General features: G+C 49.3%; 1 protein-coding gene and 1 pseudogene across 1 annotated transcript in view; both read left to right on the forward strand.

Moving 5' to 3' along the window:
• Positions 1-27,026, forward strand: part of CCDC127 (coiled-coil domain containing 127) — a 417,207-nt gene that overhangs the window by 42,725 nt on the left and 347,456 nt on the right. The window lies entirely within an intron of this gene.
• On the forward strand, positions 2,133-2,740 carry LOC126957449 (uncharacterized; annotated as a pseudogene).

Raw genomic sequence — 27,026 nt, forward strand, 5'->3', positions numbered from 1 at the left:
AGGGTCCTCACTGTGAGGATCCCAGGCTCTGGGGGCCCAGATACAGGTTTCCGGCTGGGCACACACTGGGGTGAGCAGGCTCCCTGGCTGTGTGGCCATGAACAAGCCCATCTCCGAACTCCAGTCTTCACATCTCTAAAAAGTAAAAATAAGAGGGCCCTCGAGGGGACTGGCAGTTCCCAGCCCTCTTGGGCCTTGCCCATTTCTGGTGTAGAGGATGGAGGCATCTGTTACAGCTCAGACTGGTGAGAAGCAAGCATGAGGCTACGGTGGCATTTTGGGGTAAAGTTTAGATTTTCCAGAAGAAGAAACAAGTGTAAGTGGCACATACCCTGTCCCCCTTCTGCTTTGCGCTGAACAGAGCTGTGATGTCTGAAACTGCAGCAGCCGCCTTGGGATGATGAAGGCAAAGAAAATTGGCATCACAGAGGTGCCCAACCTGGGCTCCAAACCAAGGCCACTGCTGCTAGGCCTAGACTGCGGCTAAGAGAAAGAAAACACGACAGCTGAGTGACTGTTGTGCCCAATGCCTTCCTGTGGACCCTGGCATCCGCCGAGGTGGTGGGCACAGCGTAGGTGGCACAGGCACATGTGAAGGTGCCTGTAAGAAGGCCTGGAAGGAGGCTGTGCCTGCCCAGCCGAGGGACCCCCTTTCTCCATGGGGAGATAGAGCCCCAGGAGGGGGCAGGAGCTGGAGCATGGGAGTGGCTGGAGCTGCGGAGGGGAGCTCTGGAGGACCCCACCTTCCCAGGGCTTGGACAGAGGGAGCCAGCTGCTGGGGACGTCCCTCTATCTGCTTGGACAGGGGAGCCAGCTGCTGGGGACATCCTTCTGTCTGCTCAGACAGAGAGTGCTGGCTGCTGGGGACATCCCTCTGTCTGCCCGGTGTCCAGCCTGGCCTGAGTCCAGGTCCGAGCAGTCTGTGTGGATGAAGGAGCCGGTCGGGGTGGGGAACAAACAAAAGCCTGAAGTGTAATCAGCTGGCTTCACGGCTACGGTGAGCGCGCGGGCCTCCTGCCTCCTGGTAGTCAGCACCGAGACTGCTGGAGCCAGCCTTGTCCTTAGAGGCAGCACCAGGAGAATGAAGTGCGGGTGAGAGGGGACCTTTGCTGCCCAGAGGCACGCGGTGTACTGGCTGCAGGTTTGTGCTCCCGCAGGAGTCACAGGTGGAAGCCCAACCCCAGTGCTGCGGCGTGTGGAGTAGGGCCCTCCCAGTGGGATCAGTGCCCTCATAGGAGAGAGTTGCCCTCCCCTTGCTCTGTTGCACCAGGAAACGAGGAAGGGCCCTCACCAGGAGGCCAGTCAGCTGGTGCCCGGATCTCTGGCTTCCACTCCAGAGTTGGCGGGAAACCTGTGCCTGCAGCTCAGGTCGCCCGTGTGTGATTTTCTGCTACGGCCACCTGAGCTGATTAAGACCTTCCCTCAAATCTGTGCAAAACCCCAGCGCTTTGAATGTCACCTATGAGGCAAAAGCTGTGATAAACGCAGGGACCTTGAGAGGTGCTTTTCCTGGGTCATCGGGGGGGTGGGGGGTCTAAATGCAATCATGCGTGTCCTTGTAAGAGACAGAAGAGAGACACAGAGAAGAGGCACAGAGGAGCCAGCCGTGGAGAGATACAGCAGAAGCTGGAGGCAACGGGAGGATCCTGGCCCGGAGCCTCCAGAGGGAGTGGGGGCCGTGTCCCAGAAGCGTGAGGGTCCTGCGTGTTGTTCTCAGCCCCTAAAGCTGGGGTAACTTGTTCCAGCAATCACGGGAAACTGACACGTCCCAAACACAGCCTGGCGAGAACATAGGGCTGAGACATCGTCTCCGTCACACCCCAACACACAAAGACTGACTGTGACGGGTGCTGCGCGTCTCACCCAGAGCTCCGAAGGCATTTAGTTGAGTCCTGTTCTGACCTGAGGCCTGGCGCCTGGAGAGCCTTGTCCAGAACCGTCACGGAGTCCTGGGTCCTCGCTCCCCTCAGGAGCTGTGCGCTGGCCTGCACCTGGACAGAGCGGGAGACACCAGCCCCCACTGCCAGGAAGGCCCAGGGTGCTCAGGGACCAAGAGGCAGGACACGGCCGCTCCCAGGGTCCTCGGGATGTCTGTGCGGCCTTCGCTACTTGAGCCCTGAGGCGCCATCTCCATGTGCCCTTCGGGCTGGTCCAGGAGGAGGCCCTGCGGCGGCCACAGACTTGGGGGACAAAGCCCCAGGAACTCAGAACCTTGTGGGTTTTGGAAGAGGAGCCATGCAGCAAGGTCTTGACGCCTGCAAGGAGCTGAATGGGGAGCTGCGCTAGGAAGGGAGCGCAGCAGACCCAGTACTCAAATGCTGATGCTACAAAACACACCATGGGTTCTCCGAGCCATAGGGATCGGGGCAGTGCTCTCCACAGACCGGAGCTGCAGGAGCTCGGTGGTGGCCAGCAGGCATGTCCCCGGCAGGTGCCGCGAGGGTGCCATCTCAGCCGAGAACCACCAGGCTCTGTGCCCATCTCACAGGGAGTGAAGGAGGCAGAGGGAGCCCCGGACTCACTGGGTTCTGACCCAGACCCTTCTTTTCTGCAGGGTGGAGTCTTCCTCCAAGAGAAGCCCAGGCCTGCGTTTGGGAGACCCAGGGACACCCAGGGCCGTCGCCTGCCCCTCTCTGGGGCTCCCAGGGGAGACTTCACGCAGTGCCCAGTGTCCTCCCGCTGGGATCTTCTTGCCCCTGAGGGGTGTCCATGTCTCCCAGCACCCCAAGGAAGAGAATGAGCTGTGTTTGGTGAGTGCTGTGCTATTTTCTGTCCTTATTTCACCCAGAACTCAATCCCTGCAAATGAATTTTGTCAAAGGCCGCTTTTCAGTATCAAGGAGCAGGAAGCAATATCCTTTAAAAACCGATTGGCCATACATTTCTGCTCATTAAATAAATATTTTTACTTTGGACCCGATTGATTTTTCAGACGCGCAGAACAATGGGACTGGCTCACCTGTGTGCGGCTGGGAGCCTCCTTCCTCCCTGGGGTCCTTTGAAGTCACAGTGAGGCGGCCACACCTGGTGCACAGGTGGAGCCCGGCCGATAGGCACCTGAATTCTCACCAACTTCACAGAGTGTTCAGAAATAGGCTCTCACTCGGCCGACACGTCCCCTTCCTGGATCACTGGGGTGGGGTGCAAGGCATGGCATGCACCAGGGAGAAAAACGCCGAAGGGTGAAAACCAGCGGAGACAGGGCCGAGAAAGGCTCCCCCACAAGCAGGTCAAGGCGAGAACCTGCAGTTCCACCACACCCGCCAGCCCCCGCCCAGGCAATCTCCCTGCTCTAGCATCTTAGCCTCAGCCTCTGATCCCTGACCGCCTTGCTCTCTGGTATCCAGAGCGAGGCCGGGACTCAGGGAGGGCCACGCCGATCACTTCTGTAAGGGAGGCTCTGTTCAGTCAGTCCTTCAACAAGCATGAATCCAGAGCCACAGGCACTGCTGGTCCCATCCCAGGTGCTGGTCACGGAGTGGAGAAAGCTTGAGGGCCATGGTGTCTACTGAGGGGGCAGATGACAAACCAGGAGCATGAGTCACAGCACACACTGGTGCAGCTGCAGGGAACTGGGCAGAGCCTGGCCAGGCACATGGGGCAGGCGGCTGCGGCCCTAACGCGGTGCTGGGCGCCACAGACCTTGTCAGAAGGTGTCTGAGCAGAGACATTTATTTGGTTTCATTATCATATAGAACAGAATAGAAAACTCAGACATGAAGCTGCACACCTATGCCCATCTGATCTTTGACAAGACCAACAAAAACAAGCCGCAGGGAAAGGACTCCCTGTCCGAGAGATGGTGCTGGGATAACCAGCTCAGTCACAGGCAGAAGAAGGAAACTGGACTCTTACCCTTCCCCATAGACAAAAATCAACTCTAGATGGATTAAAGACTCAAATGCAAGATGTCAAACTATAAACATCCTGAAAGACAACCTAGGAAATGCTCTTCTTGACGTTGGCGTTGGCAAAGAACTCTGGCTATGTCCCCAAAAGCAACTGCAACAAAAACAAAAAGACAAGTGAGACCTAATTAAACGAAAGAGCTTTTGCACAGCAGAGGAAACTGCCAGCAGAGGAAACAGACCCCTACAGAATGGGAGAAAATATTTGCAAACTATGCATCTGACAAAGGCCTAATATCCAGCATCTATAGGAAACTTAAATCGACAAGCAAAAAACAACCCCATTAAAAAATAAGCAAAGGACGGGAACTGATACTTCTCCAAAGAAGACATACAAGTGACCAACAAGTATAAGAAAAAATTCTCATTATCAGAGAAATGCAAATCAAAACCCCAATGAGATGCCAGCTTAGCAGTCAGAATGGCGATTATTACAAAGTCAAAAAACAACAGATGCTGGTGAAGCCAAAGAAAAAAGGTGATGCTCACACACTGCTGGTGGGAATGTAAATTAGCCCAGGCCTGTGGAGAGCAGTCTGAAGATTCCTCAAAGATCTTAAAACAGAGCTACTGCTCAACCTAGCAATCCCATTACTGGGTATATACCCAAAAGAAAATAAAGGATTCTACCAAAATGACACATATGTTCATCACAGTGTTATTCACAATAGGAAGACATGGAGCCGACCCAGGTGCCCATCAATGGTAGACGACTACATAAAGAAAACGTGGTAGGTATACACCGTGGAGTACCGCGCAGTCATGCAAAGGATGAAAACGTGATAGGCATACACCGTGGAGTGCCGCGCAGCCACAGCCATGCCAAGGATGAAAATGTGGTAGGTATACACCGTGGAGTGCCGCGCAGCCATGCAAAGGATGAAAACGTGGTAGGTATACACCGTGGAGTGCCGCGCAGTCATGCAAAGGAAGAAAACGTGGTAGGTATACACCGTGGAGTGCCGCACAGCCGTGCCATGAAAAGGATGAGAATGTGGTAGGTATACAGCGTGGAATACTACGCAACCATGAAAAGAATGAGAATGTGGTACGTATACACTGTGGAATACTACGTAGCCATGAAAAGAATGAAAATGTGTCCTTTACAGCAACATGGATGCAACTGGAGGCCGTTCTCCTAAGCAAATTAATGCAGGAACAGAAAACCAAATACGGTATGTTCTCACTTACAAGTGGGAGCTAAACATTGAGGACACGTGTACAAAAATATGGGAACAAAAGACACTGCGGCCTCCTGGAGGGTTGGGGATGGGGATTAAAGAACTTCCTTCAGGTATGATGCTCACCATCTGGGTGATGGGACGCTTCCTCCAAACCTCAGCATCACGCAATATTCTCATGTAACAAATCTGCACGGGTGCCTGCTAAAACTAAAATAAAAGTTGAAATTTTAAAAGTAAAGTAAGATAAATGTCATATCAGTTATTTGATCAGTCAAACGTTTCATTTAACACCTTAAATAAAAACAGTCGTAGGTATTGGAAGGATAAAGAATTGAAATGGAAGTCCACAGAGGCAAAACGGGCAAACAGTTAAAATATGTAAGCAGGTATTGTTTGTTTCACGTAGGTCTCAAAGTTGTTGTTTACACATTTGTCAGTTGATTGGTTGTTTTGGTGAATATTCATTGGACTCAAGTAAATGGTTCATTTTCTAATTCCTGGAGTGAGGCCGCTATAAACGGTCATGTGTAGATTTTCCCGTGAAATAGACTTTCATCTCTCCAGAGTGCATGTCCAGGCAGGGGGTTGCTCACTCCCGAGGGAAGTGTAGACATAATGTTAAAATACACTGCCACCTTGTTGTCTGGAGCAGCTGCTGCACATCCTCGCCAGCGCTGGGTGTGGCCACGCGTTGCCTTTTCCTTGTGCTGTTCTCAGAGGTGTGTCGTGGTTCCACGCGCCAGTAGTGTATGTTTTTATTCCCTCGTGGCTGACGATGTCGAGTAGCTCATGTTCTTATCTGCCATGCAAATGTCTTTGGTGAATGAGTTGTTCCCTCTTTTGCCCCATTATTCATCTACTTGCGTTGTGTTAAATGTGTTTGTGTTCCGTTGTCTTGGCAGGGCTGTCAGTGAGACTGACTTAAACTTCAATTCCAACGTGTTCTCTGTTATTAGATAAAAATGCTGTGGACACGTGTGTGCTGATCTTGTATCCAGCGACAAGGCCGAACTCATGGACTAGTTATCGGTGAGGTTTGTGTGTCTTTTCCAGTAAATTCCTCGGAATGTTCTACATAAACAATTATGCTCTCTGTAAATAGAGATGGTTTTCTTTCTTCCTTTGTTGTCTGAATTTTTTTTTTTTTTTTTTTTTTTTTGAGATGGAGTCTCGCTCTGTCACCCAGGCTGGAGTGCAGTGGCCGGATCTCAGCTCACTGCAAGCTCCGCCTCCCGGGTTTACACCATTCTCCTGCCTCAGCCTCCTGAGTAGCTGGGACTACAGGCGCCCGCCACCTCGCCCGGCTAGTTTTTTGTATTTTTTAGTAGAGACAGGGTTTCACCGTGTTAGCCAGGACGGTCTCGATCTCCTGACCTTGTGATCCGCCCGTCTCGGCCTCCCAAAGTGCTGGGATTACAGGCTTGAGCCACTGCGCCTGGCCGTCTGAATGCCTTTTATTTCCTTCTCTTGCTTTATTGCACTAGCTGGTACTTTCAGGATGATGTTGGCAGGGATGGGAGTGGGGTTCCTCTTCTCATTCCAGATTTTAGGGAGGAAGTATCCAGTTTTTCACCACTATGCGTGATATCATCTGCGGGTTTTTAATGGATACGCTCCATCTGGTTAAGGAAGTTCCTCACTGCTCCTAGTTTGCTGAGACTTTTTCCGTGAATGATTCTTGAATTTTGTCACTGTTTTTGCATCATTGAAGATGATCATGTGTGTTTTCTTCTTTGGTCTGTCAATACAGTGGAGAGTACCGACTGAATTTCAAATGTTTAGCCTTGCATGCTACTGTCACAATTTGTGCTGGTTCTTCTATATTGCTGACTTTTGCATCTATGTTCATGAGAGATATTCGTACATAGTTTTGTTTCTCGTACTGTCATTTGTCTGGCTTTGGCACTGGAGTAATCCTGTTTTCATAACATGAGTAGGAAAGTGTTTCTCTTCTATTTTCTGGAGGAGATTGTGCAGAATTGGTAATATTTCTTCATTACATGTTCATAAAATCTGCTAATGAAACCGTCAGTGTCTGGAATTTTCATTTTCAGAAAGTTTTTCTGCTATGAATTTCATTACTTTAATACAAAAGGGCTGTTCAGGCCATCTATTTCTTGTTGAGCAAGTTTTGGTAGTTTGTGGCTTTTAAAGAATTGGTTTATTTCTTCAAAGTTGTCAGATGTATGTGCACAGAGTAATTCATAATGTTCGTGTTTTGCCCTCTTAATGTCTGTGGGTCAATAGTGATATATCCTCTTTCATTACTGATACTGGTAATTTCTCTCTCTTTCTTCCTCGCTAATCAATCTGGTTAAAGCTGTATCAATTTTACTGATCTTTCCAAAGAACCAGCCTCTAGTTTATTGATTTTTCTTTGTTGTCTTTCTGTTTTCTATTTCATTGATTTCTCTTATCTTTACTCTTTCCTTCCTTCTGTCTGCTTTCAGTTTAATTTGCTCCTGTTTTTATAATTTCTTAAAGTGGAAGCTTAGATTGTTGATTTATAATTTTCTTCTGTTTTTAGTATTAGCATTTCTTCATTCTTTTCTAACTAAATGCTTCTAATATAAGCATTTAGTTCTGTAAATTTCTCTCTAAGCCCTGTTTCATTTTGCTATATTATATTTTTCATTTTCATTCAGTTCAAGTGATTTCCAGTTTTCTGAGCCATCCTCCTCGACATTTGCATTGTCTAGCGAGTGTGTTGTTTAATTTCCACCTATTTGGAGGTTTTCTAGGCATTTTCATGTTATTGATTTCCAGTTTCACTCCATTGTAGGTTTTTTGTTATTGTAAATTTGTTCACATGCATTTTATGACCAAAAAGAAAGTGTATGTAGATGTTGTTTGGCAGAACATTTTATAAATGTTAGTTGGGTCCAGTTGGTTCCTGGAGCTGGTCAGTTCTTCCATATCCTTGCTAATTTACTGTCCACTTTTCTATCAGTTACTGAGAGAGGAGTTGTTATGAACTGAATTGTGTCTCACAAAATTCACACGTTGAAGTCGTAACCCCCAATGTAACTGTGTTTAGAGACGGGGCCTGTAAGGAGGTGATTATGGTTGCAAGAAGTCATATGAGGGGGCCTGACTCAATAGGACTTGTGTCCTTATAAGAAGACGGAAAGAAGCCAGGAATCGTTCACTCTCCACACCAGCACAAAAAAATACCATGTGAGAACACCGAGAAGTCAACCCCTACCGTATGAGAACACCGAGAAGTCAACCTCACTAGTCTTCATCTTGGTCCTTCAGCTTCCAGAATGGTGAGAAAACAAGTAAAACAAATTTTAGCCCTTTAAGGCCCCAGTCTGTGGTATTTTGACATGGCAGCCCCAGCCTACTGAGATGGGAATGTTGGGGTCACCAATCCCAGTGTGGAGCTGCCTGTTCCCTTTCAGGTCTACCATCTTTGTCTTGTGTATTTGGAAGCCCTGTTGTTGGGTGCTTATGTATTTAGGATTACTAGGTCTTCTTGGGGAGTTGACCCTTTGTCATTATGCAACGTCCCTCTTTTAGTAATTTTCCTTGCTCTGAAATCTGCTTTGTCACTCCAGTTTTTTTAATTGGTGTTTGCTTGGCATATCTTTTTCTATCCTTTTACGTTTAATCTGCCTATATGTTGTATTTAAAGAGGGTTTTTGTAGACAGCCTGTAGATAAGACTTGCCATTACCCAGTCTGATAATTTCTGCCTTTAGTCAGTATGTTTAGATCATCTACATTTATATTCATTACTGATGCATCTGAATTCAGGTCCAGCATTTCTTGCATGTCCTCTATTTGGTGCCTCTGATTTTTTCCTCTTTTCCCCTTTGCATGCCTTCTTTTGGGTTATTGGGATATTTTGTAGTATTTCATTTTGATTTATATGGTTCCTTGAATTCTATCTCTGTGTATTATCATTCTAAGGATTGCAATATACATTCTAACTCCTCCTCACCTTTCCAGTCTATGCAGAATTAATATTTTACCACTTCTGGCTGGAATGCTGGGATCTTGTCCCCACCGAGGCCCCTTCACTGTGCCCTTTGTCACAGTCATTGTATCACGTCTGCACATATTGAAAATTCCACCACACAATGTTGTTCATTGTCACTTTCAACAATCATATGTACTTTAAAGACTCATCTACATGCTGTCTACAAGAAATCCATTTTAAATGTAATGATATAGACTGTTTCACAGTAAAAGGATGGGAAAAGACCTATCAGACCAACATCAGTTACACAAAAATCCTCAAACAGCTCTATTCATGTTGGACAAAATAGACTCAGAGCAAGAAAGTCACTCGGGGTAAAGAGGAGAACAATAGTATGCTGTGTTTCCTTGGATATTTACTGCTTGTCTTGCCCTTTCTTCCTTCTTGGGGTTGTAGGTTTTCCTCTGGTATCTTCCCTCAGGCTGAAGTACTTTGCTTTAGTATCTTTTAAACCAGGTGTCCTGGCTACAAATTATCTTAGTGCATCCTCACTGGAGAACGTCAATTTTTCTTTCACTTCCGAAGGGTATTCTCCCCTTGATTTTTCCTCCATTTCCGAAGGGCATTCACACATCAATTTTTCCTTCATTTCCAAAAGGTGTTCTCATGTCGATTTTTCCTCCATTTCTGAAGGGTATTCTTGCCTCAATTTTTCCTTCTTTTCCAAAGGGTATTCTTGTGTTGATTTTTCCTTCTTTTCTGAAGGGTATTCTCACGTCGATTTTTCCTTCTTTTCTGAAGGATATTCTGGCATCGATTTTTCCTTCATTTCCGAAGGGTATTCTCACCTCGATTTTTCCTTCATTTCTGAAGGGTATTCTCGCCTCAATTTTTCCTTCATTTCTGAAAGGTGCTCTCATGTCAATTTTCCCTCCATTTCCAAAGGGTAGTCTCACCTCGATTTTTCCTTCTTTTCCAAAGTGTATTCTCACCTCGATTTTTCCTTCTTTTCTGAAGGGTATTCTCACCTTGATTTTTCCTCCATTTCCCAAGGGTATTCTCACCTCGATTTTTCCTCCATTTCCCAAGGGCATTCTTGCCTTGATTTTTCCTTCTTTTCCTAAGGGTATTCTCACCTCGATTTTTCCTCCATTTCCCAAGGGCATTCTTGCCTTGATTTTTCCTTCTTTTCCTAAGGGTATTCTCACCTCGATTTTTCCTTCTTTTCTGAAGGGTGTTCTTGTGTCTATTTTTCCTTCGTTTCCAAAGGGTATTCTCGCCTCGATTTGTCCTCCATTTCCTAGGGTGTTCTCGCCTCGATTTTTCCTTCATTTCTGAAGGGTATTCTTGAGTCAATTTTCCCTTTGTTTCCAAAGGGTATTCTCATGTTGATTTTTCCTCCATTTCTGAAGGATATTCTCGCCTTGATTTTTCCTTCTTTTCCAAAGGGTGTTCTCACATCAATTTTTCCTTCATTTCCAAAGGGTATTCTCGCCTTGATTTTTCCTCCATTTCCGAAGGGTGCTCCTGCATTAATTGTTCCTTCTTTTCTGAAAGGTATTCTCATCTCGATTTTTCCTTCATTTCTGAAGGGTATTCTCAAGTCGATTTTTCCTCCACTTCCGAAGGGTATTCTCACGTTGATTTTTCCTCCATTTCCAAAGGGTGTTCTTGCATCGATTTTTCCTTCTTTTCTAAAAGGTGTTCTCATGTCGATTTTTCCTTCTTTTCTGAAGGGTATTCTGGCATCGATTTTTCCTCCATTTCTGAAGGGTGTTCTTGCATCGATTTTTCCTTCATTTCTGAAGGGTGATTTTTCCTTCATTTCCAAAGGGTATTCTCACCTCGATTTTTCCTTCTTTTCCAAAGGGTATTCTCGCCTCGATTTGTCCTTTTCCAAAGGGTATTCTCGCCTCGATTTGTCCTTCATTTCTGAAGGGTATTCTCACCTCGATTTTTCCTCCATTTCTGAAATTCTTGCAGATGCACAACTCTGGCTTGGTGCTTCCTTTGGTTTCTCATTTTCAATGTTCTTCCACATCCTGGTCTGCACAGCATCTGATGAGAAATTGCAGTCTGGATTATTGTGCCCTGTAGGGGATGTGTCATTTCTGTCTGACTGCTTCTCTGGAACTAATTAAATAAGTTAAACCAATGCTTTTTCTCCAGCAAACACTTGGACACCTGTCTTTTATCACCTCCTTGTCACTGTGGGAAACTCAGCTCTCAGCCCAGGGGGTAAAGCAGATGTTGACAGGTGGTTAGAAATCAATTGCCCTCCCTGGCTGACATGAGCCCCAGGGAGCATGTTGACTTATCAATGACCTTTGGGGAAAGAGCAGTATCAGGTCCAGAGAGAGGGAACCATTCCCCAGCTTGTGCAAAAGAGGAGGCACGCTGTTGTGGGTACAATTGTGTCCCCCCTCAAAAGGTATGTCCAAATCCCAACTCCCAGTGCCTTATTTGGAAATCAGGTCTTTGCAGATGTCATTAAATAAGATGAGATCACACTGGACTGGAGTGAGCCTAATGATGACACCCTTATAAGAGGGAGAGATTTGGACACACAGACACACAGAGAAGGAAGGCCAGCATAGTGTGATGTTGTCACAAGGCAAGGACAACCCGGGATTGTGGACAACACCAGAAAGGGAAAGAGGCAAGGAAGGTTCCTCCCTGGAGCCTTTGGAGGGTGCATGGTCCTGTGGACACCTTGAATTACACATCTGGTCTCTGAAACAGTGACAGAATACACTTCCAGTGTTTCCAGTCATGCAGTATGCAATAATTTGTTATAGAAGTCCTAGGAAACACATACACACACTTTTCTTTGTGTATTTAGCCTCTTTGTCCTTAAATCCCATAGGCCTGCTTTGGCCAAAGATGCAGATTCCCACTTCTTGGTCATGAAGAGAAGGTTTCCCTGGCCCAGCCACATTGCTTTTTGGTTCAGCCTCATTGCTGGCTTAGGGACAGCAGGAACTTGTCCCCAGGAGAGGTTCTGAGGGAAGCAACCTCTCACCAGGGGCCCGAGGTCTCTTCAGCATGGACAGAATTGAATGAGTGAATGGCCTGCTCCTGAGTCCCACTAGCTAAATGAGGGGTCAGGCTTTGCTTTCCACCCCGAGTGTGAGTGTAGCTGCCAGGCTCCCCATCACAGCACAGGGTGGCCCATGGATGGGGCAGTGCCTCTTCCACAGGAACGTCAGCAAAGCCACATCCTGCAGCCATAAGGTGGCTCCAGTGGTCAGTAAAGATCTGGCCTGGGCAATGTGTGGGACTAGTGGGACATGTCACAGAACAGAGTGTCTAATGGCAACAGGCTGGGCTGTGACTTCTGCCCTGGGCCAGGGACATGCATGGTGTGTCTTTTTGTTTTTGTTGTTGTTTTTCAGATGGAGTCTCACTGTCACCCAGGCTGGAGTGCAGTGGTGTAATCTCAGCTCACTGCAAACTCCACCTCCCTGGTTCAAATGATTCTCCCGCCTCAGCTTCCTGAGTAGCTGGAATTACAGGCACGCACCACCACACCCAGTTAATTTTTGTATTTTTAGTAGAGACCGGGTTTTACCATGATGGCCAGGCTGGTCTCAAACTCCTGACCTCAGGCGATCCACCTATCTCAGCCTCCCAAAGTGCTGGGATTACAAGTGTGAGCCACCGCCCATGGCCCACAGTGCATCTTTATATATTAAACTGGAAAACAAATCAACCCAGGAAATTCCACTTCCAAAAATGGAAGTCTAGGTCATCTATACCCACCCAGATGCCAAGGACAACTGGAACACTTGGACAAAATAGAACCATATTCTTGAAGGCATCGGAAGCCAACCAAGTAGTGTAGAGATGCCTGGCCCGTAGTGAGGGAAGAGAAATGTAACTGTAGGTGGGTGAGCCTGGGATCTGGGGACATGCCTTCTATGGGCCATGCCAACTCCAGGAGCAGTGGCTGAAAATCAGCGCCTTCCTTTTTTTTTTTTTTTTTTTTTTTTTGAGACGGAGTCTCGCTCTGTCCGCCAGGCTGGAGTGCAGTGGCCGGATCTCAGCTCACTGCAAGCTCCGCCTCCCGGGTTTACGCCGTTCTCCTGCCTCAGCCTCCCGAGTAGCTGGGACTACAGGCGCCCGCCACCTCGCCCGGCTAGTTTTTTGTATTTTTTAGTAGAGACGGGGTTTCACCGTGTTAGCCGGGATGGTCTCAATCTCCTGACCTCGTGATCCGCCCGTCTCGGCCTCCCAAAGTGCTGGGATTACAGGCTTGAGCCACCGCGCCCGGCCCCAGCGCCTTCCTTTTGAAAGTACTTTGGGGTCAGGGGACAAATGTTGGCACAAAGACCCGGGAGGAATAAAGTTTCTGCTCTGCACCCCCTGCTTGAGGAGAGAACCTATATAGCTCTTCATGGGCATAAAAGGTGAACTGAGGTCAAGCAGCCTGCCAGGGGCCGCAGCCCAACTCCAAGTCACCTGGGAACTCCAGGACACCCCGTCCCTGATGCTGGGTTAGTGTTCCCAGACCGCTGGTGTGTCTAGGTGGGGAGGCACGAAGCCCTAAAACTCTGCTTACTTTCTCAGCTGGGAAGCAGGTAGCCTGGGGCAGGTTTGCAGCCCTGCTCACCCACTGCCTGGAGACAGACTTTGAGACTTTGTGCTGTTGGGGGTGGGGGTGAGTGGCAGGAGTGAGACTGGCCTTGCTGGCTGTGTGGAAGTGGGTTGAGGCCTGTCACTGAGTGCTTCCCCACACTTCCCTGACGACCTGTCTGACACAGCAGAGAACATAACTCCATTGACCAGGGAACCACGCCCCATCTCCCACAGCAGCTGCAGCAAGCCCACCCAAGGAGAGGCTGAGTTCAGACATGCCTAACCCTGCCCCCACCTGGTGGTCTTTCTCTACCGGTCCTGGTAGCTGAAGACAAAGGACATAATTTCCTGCAGGCTCTAGGACAAACTTGTATCTTCTCTATAAAACCGCAGCTGATGCACTCTTGAAAGCACCACCTCCTGACTGGAGACCAACCTCTACCAAACCAGCACACTTAACAACACTACAACCAAGGACCCTCAGAGTCCACTTCACTCTCCTGACACCTCCACCAGAGCAGGTGCTGGTATGCGTGGCTGAGAGACCTGAAGACAGAGCACGTCACAGGACTCTGTGCAGACACTCCCCTGTACCAGCCTGGAGCTTAGTAGCTCCAGTGGGTGACTAGACCAAGAAGAGCAGAACAATCACTGCAGTTCAGCTCTCAGGAAGCCCCATCGCTAGGGGAAGGGGGAGAGCACCACCTCAAGGGAACACCCTGTGGGACAAAAGAATCTGAACAGCAGCCCTTGAGCCTCAGATCTTCCCTCTGACATAGTCTACCAAACGAAAAGGAACCAGAAAAACAATTTGAGTAATACAACAAAACAACATTCTTTAATACCCCCAAAAGATCATGCCAGCTCACCAGCAATGGATCCAAACCAGTAAGAAATCCCTGAAGTGTCAGAAAAGGAATTCAGAAGGTCTATTATTAAGCTAACCAAGGAGTTACTAGAGAAAGGTGAAGTCCAACTTATGAATTTTTTTAAAATGATACAAGATTTGAAGGGAAAAATCTCCAGTGAAATAGATAGCATAAATAGAAATCCACATGTTAGACACACTACAGTTAACTACAGAAAGCCAAAATAAAAATAAATATCATAAAAGCAACCAGCATACAAAGTAAGATTACTTTAGAAGGAGCAAAAATTTGATAGACATCCAACTTCTCAGCAGAAACAATGGAAGCCAGAGGACAATGCAATAAAATCTTTAAATGGTGTGAGAAAGAAAAAATAACTCCCAGCCTAGGATATTACACCAAGTAAAAATATCATTCAAGAACAAATTTAAAATAAAGCTATTTTTATAACAAAGACAAAATAAAACAAAACTGAGAGAACCACAAAGATGCTGGCAAAGCAGTAGGGGGAAAAAACAATCTTTTCAGAAAATGGTCAGTTTTATGTCTCCTCCATGGAGCCATGGATGAAATGCAACCTCCACCTGACATGGGCCCCCCTTCTGAACCCCGAGACAACAGCTAAAGCTGGCAGGTGCCCCTTGTCAGAGTTCTTGGTTTTAAAACAGTAGTAGTTCCAATATTTTCCCTTTGTTCCCCCAGCCACAGGCATAGTAGCTTCCTCTAGTAGCCTCTGCCTTCAAGATATCTTTTAGTTACCTGCTAAACTCCAAGCCTGCTTAACAATCCTTCATTTCAGTTTTCTGCACTCAAATAATTGCTGTGGTTTCTGTCTCTTGATTGTGCCCTCACTGATATGTGGGGTTCATGACAACCTGTTATTGACTAAAATGGTAATCTATATTTTCCAGTATAAATAATGTATTCATGACAACACATCAACATTCTTAAAAGAAAATTCTTTTAGGATATTGGGGGAACATATCTAATTATACCTAACATTCGCTTGTTTGGTTACAGGAAACTCTGAGATTTTATGGAAAATACTATAACCATGATTCATTAACTTATTTAAAAAGCATTTATCATCCTAAGAATATTTTCAGACTCTTAAAGGCAAGGATTGTGCTTTTTCCTTTGGAATTTTGTGGACTGAAATAGAAATGGGAATTAGAGACAAAAATTCTGATAACAACTCTATCACTAGCTAATTGTGTCTTGTATCTTGGGCAAGTCTCTGTCCCTCTCATTTAGGCAAGTTCCTTCTGCAGCAAAATTGGAAAATTAAACAGCATAATTGTTCAGGTCTTGTCAGATATATGACTTTTTGCTATAGCATTCAACACATTAGAAATACATCAGGCAGCCAGTAAATGTTTACAACAGAGGTGATATGGTTTGGCTGTGTCCCCACCTAAAGCTCATCTTGAACTGTAGTTCCCATAATCCCCACATGTCATGGGAGGGACCTGGTGGGAAGTCATTGAATCATGGGGACAGTTACCCTCATGTTAGTCTCATGATAGTGAGTGATTTTCACAAGATCTGATGGTCTTACAAAGGGCTTCCCCTTCATTCTGCACTTCTTCTTGCTGCTGCCATGTGAAGAAGGACATGTTGGCTTCCTCTTCCACCATGATTGTAAGTTTCCTGAGGTCTCCCCAGCCCTGTGATACTGCGAGTCAATTAAATCTCTTTCCTTCATAAATTACCAAGTCTCAGGCAGTTCTTTATAGCAGCGTGAGAAAAAACCACTACAAGAGGAAGTGCATTTGAATATGCTCACTTTGGTGCTAGCAGCCTCCATGGTGCCACAACCTGACCATGCCTCCATGCCTCCTGGTATTCACTTCTCATCACACTAGGTTGTGATGACAAATGACAGTGGCAGATGTGGTGGGTGTCACTTCTGAGATCAGGCTATGGAAGACCATGGCTCCATTCCACGCTCACTCTCACATCACTGGCTCTGGGAGATACTTAAGGAGAGGAACTATTAGGTTGGTGCAAAACTAATTGCAGTCTTTGCCATTATTTTCGATATTTTAATAGCACCTCCTGCCAAACTCATTTAAGAGACCTCAAAAGCAGGTCTGCAGCCCCAGTCGAGCCTTCAAATTACCACAGCCCCAGGCATGAGCTGGACAGCAGCCATGTGAGAGCCCCTGAGACAGAACCACCCAACTACACCACTCCCAGTTTCTTCACCCACAGAAACTGTGAGATGGTGAGTGCTTGTCGCTCAAGCTGCTGAGCTGTGCGGATTTGTTACACAGCCATGGATAACGGATACACTTTTCAACAGGACAGTTAGGGTGCAGCCGAGGTGGAGGCGTGAACTATGTGGGCAGCTGATGCCTTCCTCTCCCTCTTGCATATGAATGATGGTTTGGGAGCTTCTGTCTTCAAAGCCAAAATGTGTTCCTGATCACATTATTTATGGCTTAGCAAGGCAATGGTGTCACTGCAAGACAAGGACATAGATCACGTCATCCTGAAATCGAGAAAACACCTGACTCGAATTCATGGTTGAGAAAGCAGCATCTGCTGAGCCTGGCACTCCTGAGGATGCCTTCCTGGAGGCTTCAGTGTCAGACAGTGTGGAGTTAGCTTTTCCTCTTTCTGGGGCAGAAAATTCCAGAGCTGGTGAACTGCAGGATGACCCCCCAATGTGCTGACAGTTGTGGGTGTGGTGGGTGCCGAGAATAACACACACCCTCTACTTTCCAGCCTGAATGGGCTGTGAGTCCACTGCCACTTCAGGGCTGCTGCTCAGAGAACGAGGCACAGCCTGGGCTCCATTCCACACATGTGCAGGGAGCAGCCTGGGGCATTCTGTGGATTTGGGGACAGGTATGATTCCGTGTTTATTTTTATTTCAAGGTTATAGACTGAAAACATCATGATCATTTCTGACCCTGATGCCTCGACAGACACAGAAGGCCTCACACCTGTGCCCTCCCCTAAAGATTTCCTAGGAAACCTCAACAGAACATCTTTGTCACCACTTCATTTTCGCCCACACAACATTTTGACGTGTCGCAGAAACACAGCACAGCACTGGCAGGTGTTCTGCAGGAAGACACGTGTGTGAATGATGCGTCCATAAAAACAATGTAAGATAATTGACAAAAATAACAATTAGTATCAGGAGGCTTGGCCACTGGGGCAAGACGTAAAACTAGGCTAGAATCTCAGCTGTACCCACCGCTGTGCTCTGGGGCAACTCACAGGAGCATGTTCTCCAGCAAATGTGATGGAATGAGGTTGTTACTGGACACGGTGGCTGCAAGACCATGCTTCCATCTTTCCCATAACAGCCCTGTCTGCTGCCTGACAAATGTTGGAAGGACAGACAGGCCGAGACCGAAGGGTCTGTGCCGCACCCCGGACTCCCACCCTCTTGATAAATCCAGGGCCTGGTTTTCACTGCCTTGTCCGGATGAGCCAACCAGCAAGGGATGCACCTGAGTCTCTGTGTGAACTGTGCAGAGCTCTGCATGCAAGTCCACGTATGGAACATGCCACCTCCACGCATGGAACATGCCACCTCCACATACAGAACATAGGGCCTCCACGTATGGAACATGCCACCTCCATGCACGGAACACACCACCTCCACATACAGAACATGGGACCTCCACGTATGGAACATGCCACCTCCATGCATGGAACACACCACCTCCACATACAGAACATAGGGCCTCCACGTATGGAACATGCCACCTCCACGCATGGAACATGCCACCTCCACGCATGGAACACACCACCTCCACATACAGAACATAGGGCCTCCATGTATGGAACAGGCCACCTCCACGTATGGAACATGCCACCTCCATGCACGGAACACACCACCTCCACATACAGAACATAGGGCCTCCACGTATGGAACATGCCACCTCCATGCATGGAACACACCACCTCCACATACAGAACATGGGACCTCCACGTATGGAACATGCCACCTCCATGCATGGAACACACCACCTCCACATACAGAACATAGGGCCTCCATGTATGGAACAGGCCACCTCCATGCATGGAACACACCACCTCCACATACAGAACATAGGGCCTCCACGTATGGAACATGCCACCTCCATGCATGGAACACACCACCTCCACATACAGAACATAGGGCCTCCATGTATGGAACAGGCCACCTCCATGCATGGAACACACCACCTCCACATACAGAACATAGGGCCTCCACGTATGGAACAGGCCACCTCCACGTATGGAACATGCCACCTCCATGCATGGAACACATCACCTCCACATACAGAACATGGGACCTCCATGTATGGAACATGCCACCTCCATGCATGGAACACACCACCTCCACATACAGAACATAGGGCCTCCACGTATGGAACAGGCCACCTCCACGTATGGAACATGCCACCTCCACGCATGGAACACATCACCTCCACATACAGAACATGGGACCTCCATGTATGGAACATGCCACCTCCATGCATGGAACACACCACCTCCACATACAGAACATAGGGCCTCCATGTATGGAACAGGCCACCTCCATGCATGGAACACACCACCTCCACATACAGAACATAGGGCCTCCACGTATGGAACATGCCACCTCCATGCATGGAACACACCACCTCCACATACAGAACATAGGGCCTCCATGTATGGAACAGGCCACCTCCATGCATGGAACACACCACCTCCACATACAGAACATAGGGCCTCCACGTATGGAACAGGCCACCTCCACGTATGGAACATGCCACCTCCATGCATGGAACACATCACCTCCACATACAGAACATGGGACCTCCATGTATGGAACATGCCACCTCCATGCATGGAACACACCACCTCCACATACAGAACATAGGGCCTCCACGTATGGAACAGGCCACCTCCACGTATGGAACATGCCACCTCCACGCATGGAACACATCACCTCCACATACAGAACATGGGACCTCCACGTATGGAACATGCCACCTCCATGCATGGAACACACCACCTCCACATACAGAACATAGGGCCTCCATGTATGGAACAGGCCACCTCCATGCATGGAACACACCACCTCCACATACAGAACATAGGGCCTCCACGTATGGAACATGCCACCTCCATGCATGGAACACACCACCTCCACATACAGAACATAGGGCCTCCACGTATGGAACGTGCCACCTCCACGTATGGAACATGCCACCTCCATGCATGGAACACACCACCTCCACATACAGAACATAGGGCCTCCATGCATGGAACATGCCACCTCCATGCACGGAACACACCACCTCCACATACAGAACATAGGGCCTCCACGTATGGAACGTGCCACCTCCATGCATGGAACACACCACCTCCACATACAGAACATAGGGCCTCCACGTATGGAACATGCCACCTCCATGCATGGAACACACCACCTCCACATACAGAACATAGGGCCTCCACGTATGGAACAGGCCACCTCCACGTATGGAACATGCCACCTCCACGCATGGAACACATCACCTCCACATACAGAACATAGGGCCTCCATGCATGGAACATGCCACCTCCACGCATGGAACACACGCATGGAACACACCACCTCCACATACAGAACATAGGGCCTCCATGTATGGAACATGCCACCTCCACGCATGGAACACACCACCTCCACATACAGAACATAGGGCCTCCATGCATGGAACATGCCACCTCCACGCATGGAACACACCACCTCCACATACAGAACATAGGGCCTCCATGCATGGAACATGCCACCTCCATGCACGGAACATACCACCTCCACATACAGAACATAGGGCCTCCACGTATGGAACATGCCACCTCCATGCATGGAACACACCACCTCCACATACAGAACATAGGGCCTCCATGTATGGAACAGGCCACCTCCACGTATGGAACATGCCACCTCCATGCATGGAACACACCACCTCCACATACAGAACATAGGGCCTCCATGTATGGAACAGGCCACCTCCACGTATGGAACATGCCATCTGCATGCATGGAACACAGATCCTCCACATATGGAACACACCACCGCCTGGCATGGAACATGCCATCTCCACATATGGAACATGCCATCTCCACACACAGAACACGCCACCTCCACACGTGGAACATGCCACCTCCACACATGGAACGTGCCACCTCCACGTATGGAACACACCACCTCCATGTGTCAGGGCCTGCTCTGTGCACTGCAAGGTGGCCTGGAAGGATCCGGAAGAGCAAGTTCACAAGCAGGTGGGGGCGGAGCAGGAGCCGGGCGCCTGGCATCCTGATCAGGTGAGTCTGCTCAACACTCGTGTCTCCATGTTTGAGACGCTCTTCCAGGAAGGTGGGTACGGAGAGGGCCCCACCCCACCCTGAGAAGCCGCAGCCTTGGGAGGCCCAGGAAGTAAGAGCACCCATTAGCTCAGAATAGTGTGTACTGTTGCATAAGGTGCAATGTCTATTAATAATAATTTACCAATATTGGCTCATCCATCTAACCAGCATTCCACACAAACGTAAGATTTAATAAGGGAGGGAGGGAGGGAGGGGTACATGGGAACCTCTGTCTTCCTGCTCACCATAACCCTAAGACTGCTCCAAAAATAAAGTCTACTAATTTTTCTAAAAACACCTATGGAGTGATGTCATTGCCTTGTGGGTCTCAGGGGTGAAGCTGTCCCCAAAGCTGCAGCACCCAGAGGCCACACAGCAGCCCCAGGTGCCACAGACCCTGCACGGTGCCCAGCCAGTCTCCCAGGACTCTGACCCAGTCAGGCTGTCCAGGGCACCTCCCGTGGTCTGGTTGCCCCGGGATCAGGTCTCTGCAGGGATGGGCAGGACTCTGTCCCCCAAGGCCTGGCACCATGCCAGCTTGAGGATGTTCAGCCAGCACCTGTACCACAAATGTCATCCACCAGGAGGGCAGGGGGCCTGTTGGGCACCACTTGGCCAATGAAACCAGGATCTTTGACAAAAAGATGCTGTCGAGTGTGCAGCCCACAGTCAGCTCAGCATTTATGAGGCTCTGCTTGCCCCTGCAGAGCCAAAGGGCTGAGCACCTTGTAGAGCGGGCACAGAGAGGGCACTTGGGCCAGTGGGAGCTACAGAGAAGGGGCAGGCGCCCACTGAGCTGCTGCAGCTGGACATCAGGATGGACGCAGAAGGTGAGGGTGTCAATGGAGAAATGATTCTAAACAGTGAGTCAGAGCTGCCCGCACCCTCACACGCTGCCCTCCCCACCCCCACCACCTTGCAGCAGAAGCCCAGGGGGTGGTGCAAGGTTAGCCAGGAAAGGGCCCTGACCCCAGGGGCTCAGCGGAAAGTGCAGTGAGCCGTGCCTCAGTGGCTCAACCCCTGCTAACTGCTCCCTCAAATGGAAGATGCGGTTTTAATTTTCTTTGATTTTAACAAAAGGCAATGCATTTGTGTGATTTGATAATCAAACAGTAAAAAGTTATGCAGTCAGCAGCCTAACTCCCACTGCCGCCCCATCCCCTGACAGCTCTCACACCTTCTGGACTCTGTGCCTGTTGCTTTCATGTTCAGGCTTCCAGAATTACTTTTGCAAATGCAAGTGAACGCTTGTGCAAGTTCATCACCCTCCTCCCATCTTACACAAAAGATTTCATACAACAAACTACGCTTCACCTTTTCTTTTCCTAATGATACTGCATGGAGCTTGCGCCTGCCCACCTGCCCGCCTGCCTTCTTTTTCTCTTTCTCTTTTCCTTCCTTCCTTCCTTTCCTTCCTTCCTTTTCTCATTCTTTCCTTCCTCCCTCCCTCTCTCCCTTCTTCCTTCCTTCCTGCCTTCCTGCCTTCTCTTTCTCTTTCTTTCCTTCTCTCTTTCTCCCTGAGACAGGGTCTCACTCTGTCACCCAGGCTGGAGTGCAGTGGTGCAGTCTTGGCTTACTGCAGCCTCAACCTCCTGGGCTCAAGCAATGTACCCACCTCAGCCTCCCAAAATGCTGGGATAACAGGCATGAGCTGCCACGCCTGACTGGAGTTTTTTCAGGATGAGATTTAGACCACCTCTAACATTGACTTTCAGTATGTGTGTTTTCAGGGGCACAGCCTCAGCACCTCTGGATGGAGGGGACCTCGGCCAAGGCTCTTTCCCTAGAGTTCTGTGTGATTGAGGGTCCTGCCTTTGAAGCTGATGGGGGGGAGCGGGGACACACCCTGACCTCCCCCCCATGCCCCACCCCCTAGTGCTGCGTTTGGAGCAGAGCACTCTTAGAGTGCCATTGCCCCCGTGTTCAGTCACCTGCTGGGTGCCAGGCTCTGCATAACCCCGTTACCTTTACATCAAGTCCTGCCAGGGCAGAAATATTATCCCATTTTCCAGATGAGGAGATGGAGACCCAAGAGCTGCAGGTCTGTCTCAGATGGGACAGCCAGTGAGTGACACGGCCAGGGTCAAATCAGCATGTTGTCCAAGTCCATGGTCTCTTCATGCCTCACTGCCTTCTCATCCATCCCTGAGTCCAACCATTCAACCTGTTCATTCCCTCATCCACCCACCCACCCACTCTCTGACCTATCCAGCCACCCACTCACCCTTCTAGCCACCAATCCATCCACTCACCCTTCTAGCCATCCATTCATCCACTCCCTCTTCTAGCCATCCATTCATCCACTCACCCTTCTAGCCACCCATCCATCCACCCACCCATCCACTCACGCACCCATCCAGCCACCCATCCATCTACCCACTTATCCATCCATCCATCCATCCATCCATCCATCCATCCACCCACCCATCCAGCGATCCATCCATCCATCCATCCATCCATCCATCCATCCATCCCATCCAATCACCCACTTATCCATCCATCCATCCATCCACCCACCCATTTATCCATTCATCCATCCATCCACCCATCCACCCACCCACCTATCCAGCCACCCATCCACCCACCCATTCATCCACCCACTTATCCATCTATCCATCCATCCACCCACCCACACATCCAGCCACCCATCCATCCACCCACTTATCCATCCATCCATCCACCCACCCACCCATCAAGTGACCCATTCATCCACCCATCCATCCACCCACCCATCCAGCCACCCACTTACCCATCCATCCATCCATCCATCCATCCATCCATCCATCCATCCATCCCACCCACCCACCCGTCCAGCCACTCATCCATCCACCCATCCATCCACCCACTTATCTATCCATCCATCCATCCATCCATCCATCCACCCACCCACCCATCCATCCATCCATCCATCTACCCATCAAGCCACCCACTTTTCCATCCATCCATCCACCCATCCAGCCACCCATTTATCCATCCATCCATCCAGTCACCCATCTACCCACCCACCCATTCAGCCACCCATTCATCCACCCACCCACTCATCCAGCCACCCACTAACCCTTCCAGCCACCCATTCGTCCACCCACCCACCCATTCATCTGCCCCCACCCATCCACCCACCCATCCATCCAGCCACCCACCCATCCAGCCACCCATTCACCCACCCATCCACCCACCCATCCAGCCACCCATTCACCCACCCATCCACCCACCCATCCAGTCACCCACCCACCCAACCAGCCAGCCACTCACCCATTCAGCCACCTATTCATCCACTTACCCATCCAGCAACTCATCCATCCACCCACCCATCCATCCATCCACCCATTCACCCTTCCAGCTGCCCATATATCTACCCACCCACTCTCCCAGCCAGCCAGCCACTCACCCATCCAGCGACTCATCCATCCACCCACCCACCCACCCAGCCACCCATCCATCTGGCCACCCATTCATCCACCCACCCACCCATCCACCCATCCATCCACCCACCTAGCCAGCCAGCCACTCACCCACCCACTCACCCCGCCAGTCAGCCGCTCATTCATCATCCATCCATCCATCCACTCACCCACCCATTTATCTATCCATCCATCCACCCATCCAGTCACCCACCCATCCATCCATCCACCCACCCACTCACCCACTCAACCAACCACTCACCCATCCATCCACCCATCCACCCACCCAGCCACCCACCCATCCGTCCACCCATCCACTCACCCACCCAGCCAACCATCCACCCATCCATCCACCCACTCACCCATCCATCCACCCATCCACCCACTCAGCCACCCACCCATCCGTCCACCCATCCACTCACCCACCCAGCCAACCATCCACCCATCCATCCACCCACCAACCCATCCACTCACCCACTCACCCACCCATCCAGCCACCCATCCATCCACCTGCCCACCCATCCACTCACCCATCCATCCAGCTACCCAGCCATCTACCCACCTACCCATTCTTCCATCCACCCAGCCACTCAACCACTCATCCAGCCACCAACCCACCCACCCATCTACCTGCTCACCCATTTATCCACCCATTTACCTACCATCCATCCATCCACCCATTCATCCATTTATCAACCCATCCATTCATCTACCCACCCACCCATTTATTCATTCTTTCATCATCCATCCATCATCCATCCATCATCCATGCAATCCATGCATCCATTATCCACCCATTCATTACCATCCCACTCACCCACCCATTCACCTCTCTGTTCATCCATCTATTAAAGGTTTACTAGGTGCCAAGCTTTGCACACTTGCTGATGTTATAAACTTCTGGCAGTCAGAGTGACCTCCCCAGCATGTACACTTGCCTCTGTTTGCAAGCCTTCGTCAGTTGCTACTGCCCGCCTGCAGGGAAAGCTCCTGACACATCCCCTGCTTGTTCCACCTCCCACACACTGCCCCAGCCCCCCGCAGCCCTGCGCTCACTCTTGGAGTTCTCAGATTATGTGCTTCACACTGGAGTGACTCCTCTTCACCCCTCACCATCACGACACACATGCTGTGTCCACCAGCCCAGCATCCATTGCCTTTTTCCTGGTGTCAGCTCCTCGAATTTCCTTCAGGACTGCCTCTCCCACTCTCTGTCCACAGGTGTCCAAGGGCACCAGGAGTGGGCAACGCAAAGTAATTGAGTGAGAGCCACAGTCTTGCTGGACCCCTCGGAAAATCTTTATAGCAAGGCTGCTGGGTGGGGTGGCCTGAGGAGGAAGCGGCACAGGAGAGCAGGGGTAAGAGATGGGCCGGGCAGCTTCATGATTTTACCACTTCAACACCTGGAGCCTTTGCCAGCCCTGAACAGGCGGGCTGCTCGCAGCCAGAGACACCTGTGCCAAGGACAGAGTGATCCCCAGTCGTGGGTGCTTCTTGGGTAAAGCTGACATAGGAAACACATACTTTTGTTTAGCTGTCAAAAGCATTTGAAGAGGCAAAATAGACACAGAGAGCCGCACAATTAAGAAGTGAGTGTGGGTGAAGGAAAGTGGCGGGAAAGGCAGGGGATGAGATGCAGTCGTGGCCAGCCCGGGCTTTTGGTGGTCAACGTGCAGCCCTGCCGATGGTGGGAAACTGCAGAAGGTTGTGAGAGGTGAACCGGGCTGGGCTTCTGGATCAGGTGGGGACTTGGAGAACCTTTCTGTCCAGCTAAAGGATTGTAAATGCACCAATCAGCACTCTGCATCTAGCTAAAGATTTGTAAACGGACTAGTCAGCACTCTGTAAAAATGGACCAATCAGCACTCTGTAAAAACGGACCAATCAGCACTCTGTAAAACTGACCAATCAGCACTCTGTAAAAACGGACCAAGCAGCACTCTGTAAAATTGACCAAGCAGCACTCTGTAAAACTGACCAATCAACACTCTGTAAAATGGAACAATCAGCACTCTGTAAAAACGGACCAATCAACACTCTGTAAAATGGAACAATCAGCACTCTGTAAAAACGGACCAATCAGCACTCTGTAAAATGGAACAATCAGCACTCTGTAAAAACGGATCAATCAGCACTCTGCATCTAGCTAAAGGTTTGTAAACGGACCAGTCAGCACTCTGTAAAAACAGACCAATCAACACTCTGTAAAATGGAACAATCAGCACTCTGTAAAACTGACCAATCAGCACTCTGCATCTAGCTAAAGGTTTGTAAACAGACCAGTCAGCACTCTGTAAAACTGACCAATCAGCACTCTGTAAAAACGGACCAAGCAGCACTCTGTAAAACTGACCAATCAACACTCTGTAAAACGGACCAATCAGCACTCTGTAAAAACAGACCAATCAACACTCTGTAAAATGGAACAATCAGCACTCTGTAAAAACGGACCAATCAGCACTCTGTAAAAACGGACCAATCAGCACTCTGTAAAAACGGATCAATCAGCACTCTGCATCTAGCTAAAGGTTTGTAAACGGACCAGTCAGCACTCTGTAAAACTGACCAATCAGCACTCTGTAAAAACGGACCAGTCAGCACTCTGTAAAACTGACCAATCAGCACTCTGTAAAAACGGACCAGTCAGCACTCTGTAAAACTGACCAATCAGCACTCTGTAAAAACGGACCAGTCAGCACTCTGTAAAACTGACCAATCAGCACTCTGTAAAATGGAACAATCAGCAGGATGTGCCTGAGGCCAAATAAGGGAATAACATCTGGCCACCTGCAGCTGTGACCTGCCAGGGTCCCCTTCCAGGGTG

The sequence above is a fragment of the Macaca thibetana genome, chromosome 6 (assembly GCF_024542745.1).
Source record: "Macaca thibetana thibetana isolate TM-01 chromosome 6, ASM2454274v1, whole genome shotgun sequence".
In the NCBI taxonomy this organism is placed as follows: domain Eukaryota; kingdom Metazoa; phylum Chordata; class Mammalia; order Primates; family Cercopithecidae; genus Macaca; species Macaca thibetana.